This window comes from Grammomys surdaster, unplaced genomic scaffold (genome assembly GCF_004785775.1).
Source record: "Grammomys surdaster isolate TR1022 unplaced genomic scaffold, NIH_TR_1.0 62, whole genome shotgun sequence".
In the NCBI taxonomy this organism is placed as follows: domain Eukaryota; kingdom Metazoa; phylum Chordata; class Mammalia; order Rodentia; family Muridae; genus Grammomys; species Grammomys surdaster.
Window position 1 is genome coordinate 4,150,642 of NW_021604564.1, and position 3,932 is coordinate 4,154,573.

Here is a 3,932-nt window from a genome sequence, read left to right on the forward strand (position 1 = left end):
CTCTCTCTCTCTCTCTCTCTCTCTCTCTCTCTCTTTCGCTCTCTCTCCCCCTTCCCAGTTCTTGCTGCTGTCTGCCAGGATAGGCTATATACTCAAATTATGACTCAAATTAAACCCTTTTATGAAGTATTTTGTCACAACAACAAAACAAGTAACAAGTACAAGTCCTGATATTAATATATCAATATTTCACAAAGGAGACTAAGCTTAAAACAGCTATGAGACAGAGGCCACTAAATGGATGACCAAGTAATCAATTTAAAAGATATAATAAACCTCTCTGTTCTCCCAGACCCAATCATCAGGGTCATCTCTACAACTACAACAGATCACTAAATGCAGCCTCTCCTAATCCCTGTCAATATCTTCTGTGGAACCCACAGAGCCCCTCCTCATATTCACCTCCCTTTTCCCCAGCCTCCAACACCAGCTAGTATTCCCCATAAACACACAAGCCAAGAAGGCCAATAAAACAGGCAACATACAGCCAACACACTGTGAAACTCCACAGAGAAACAAACAAGAAACATTAAGGAACCAAACACCCACCTAACAACAAACACAGAAATACGCACCTAGTCTTATAATCATCCCAAACCAAGATGCCTATAAAGCAAGCATAAGCACAAATTAATAACTTTGAGGGCAATATGTCTCCACTAGAGCCAAGCTATTGCACCACAGCAGGCCTTGAATATTCCAAAATAGCTGAAGCACAAGAAAATGACCTTAAAGCGACCTATAGGAAGATGATAGGGATCCTTAAAGAGGAAGTCAATAAATTCTTTAAAGAAATTTAGGAAAATACAAATGATTGGGGGAAATTACTAAATCCCTCAAAGAAAGCCAAGAAAAAAACCATTGAATGCAATAATGAAACCATTAAAGACCTAAAAATTGAACTAGAAGCAATAATAAAATATAAACTGAAGGAATTCTGGAAATGAAATATTTAGGAATGTAAATAGAAACTACAGCAGCTTCATTAACAGAATACGAGAGGTGGAAGAGAAAGATCTCAACCAATGGAAGGATACATTGATCAAAGGAAATGGTAAATCTAAAAAAATTCCTGACACAAAACTTCCAGAAATGTGGGACATTATGAAAAGACCAAACCTAAGAATAATAGAAAAAGAGGAAAGAGAAGAATGCCAGCTTAAAGGCTCGGAAAATATTTTCAACAACATCATAGAATAAAAAATTTTCTAACCTAAAGAAGGTGCCTATAAAGGTACAAGAAGCATAGAGAACAATAGACTGGACCAGAACATAAAGTCCCCTTATAACATAATAATCAAAACACTAAACATACAGAATAAAGAGAGAATATTAAAAGCTTCAACAAGAGATATTAGCTGTTAAGTAAATGATAATCAAGCTACAATTCATAGACCAAGAAAGGCTAGGTCAAGCAAAGTGCTCTAGGGGGAATACATGGAACAACCTGGTAAAGGAAAATAAAATAGATTCTGTGGGTAGACTAGTGGTGGATGAGGATGGTACCAGGAAGAATCAGGTAAGGGGAATAAATGACAGTGAAAGACATTTGGAATTGGAGAGTGTTTGCAACATGGTATGAAAACCTAGTAGAGTGTAAAATTCCTGGAATCTATGAAAGTGACCCTAGAGAAGACTCCTAATAAAGGATGATGTGGAGTCTGAACTGACCATATTTGGGGTGTACCATGGTTGCATTGGGTTGGGTTGTTGGTTGAGATGGGAATTCTTTAGAGACCCTCAAACATCCTAGGCTGATGCTAGGATGGAGGGTCCCTCTCCAAAAACTGACAGCAGGACAACATCCACACAGCTTTTGAACATTAAGAGGTCGAGCTGGTATGAGCTTGGAGCCTTCAGTTCTATGTTCTATCTTTTACATAAAAAGGTATTGTGATGAATATGAAAAGAGAAACCTGTACACCAACCCAACCACAAAACCTTCGTCCTGCAATTTATCCTGCCTATAAGATATACTGGGGCAATGGTGGCACAAAACTTGTAGTGGCTAAGCAATGTCTGGTTTGAGACCCACTCCACAAGAGAGTCTATGCCTGACGCTGGATGAATAGCCCAGAGATCTAGGTGAAACTAAACAAAACTAGCCAAAATAAATAGACAGATATCAGACAGACAGACAGACAGACAGGAATGATTCCTAATGATATTTTTCTACACTCATAGATTGATGCCAACATAGGAAATTTGTCTCACAAATAAAACAAAGGGAGAGAAGACAGGAACTTACTCAGACGTTCAAGGCCACTATGAGCTACTGAGAGAGATCTTGCCTACAGAAAAATAAAGAGAAAGAAAGAAAGGGTTAAATAAAAATGAAGATGGTAGGAACAGAGGAGAAGGAAAGAAATGAAATGGAAGAATTAAAAGAAGACAAATAATTTGTTTATATAACTATCAAATTTCCTAAGTAAAAATCATAAAAATGATTCCATTTACAGTTAGTAAAAGCAAGAGAGCAACTTAATTAAGGAATGAAAAATTTCCTTTTTTTAAACAACAGTTTTTTTATTATTTTATTTTTTATTGGATATTTTATTTACATTTCAGATGTTATCCCTTTTCCCCATTTCCCCTCCACAAACCCCTATCCAATCCCTCCTCCTGCTTTTTCTTTTATTCCATTTTAATTACATGCAAGGATTAAGGTCAGTTCTAGGTTGAGGAACTAGCAATACAATAGGTACAAATAGTCAAAAAGCAAGCAAGACAATAAACACAAATAGTCAACAAACAAGTAAGGCAATAAACAAAGTTCTGTGATCATTCCCATGATCACTATTTCTAGGGACATATCAGGAAGACCAAATATCTGAGCCTACTTCCCTGTTCTACTCAAAGTCAGTTTCATGCCTGAAACATACTTCATTGTTCTAGTCTAAGATTTATACACCTGCCTAAAATTACTTCTTTGATCTAGGCTAAGATTTAGATTCCTGCCTGAAATTACTTCTTTGTTCCAGCCTAATGTCAGATTTCTGCCTTCAGTCCATTTTCTTGTCCTTGGCCTATGTCAGATTTTTCCAAGCAACCCACTTCCTTGTCCTTGACCAATGTTAGATTCCTGCCTGATTCCCCCAAAAGCTCTCCACATCTTCCCCTTTTTATTGCATAAACAAGACTGAGCCTATCTTAGGTCATTCTGACAAGAATGCCTTCTTTACCCATCATGGAATATGCATTATCAAAAGCAATGCTCTTATGTCTTAGGTTGGTAAGCCTGTTCTTGGCTTGCCAGCCTGTTAATTTAATAACTCTGTCTGGGGAGTCCATTTTCAGGTTCAAGTCATGTACTTTGACTGGCAATATGTTGATATTGTTGAAGACAAGCTTTCATATCATGGGCTGGAATAAAATTATTCCCAGGACAACAAAAGCTAGTATGATCAAGCTATATATACCATTATTGAAGCTTGATCAAACTGAAATACTGACCTCAAGCCATGGATAATTTTATCAACATTATCTGCAGCATCAAAGCTCAGCAGAGCAGCATTCTTTAAATTCATAATCTCACTAATGCAAAATTAAAACATCCAGAGAAGTGTTAGAATTATTCCAAATACCTTATGGTGGTCTTTAACATTTTTTCTAACTATAATGACAATCATTGTAAATTTCAGAAGTAACACTATTCCAATGGTATTTCTCATGACACTTGAACTCTGAACTTTCTTCAGATAATTTGAATAGAATATAGAGAATCAATCTGTTGTTCCAGACACCTATATAAATTCTTTTGTATATACAATACATTAATAATATTTGTTTGCTAGGTGGTTAACAAAAATAGTTGTCTTAATTTTTTGTGTCAAAGTTATTACAGAAGCAGTGGTGCTAGCAATTAATAAAATTAAAGCTACGAGGAATTCAGTCCATTGATGCTAAGAGATATCAAGGAAAAGTGATTGTTT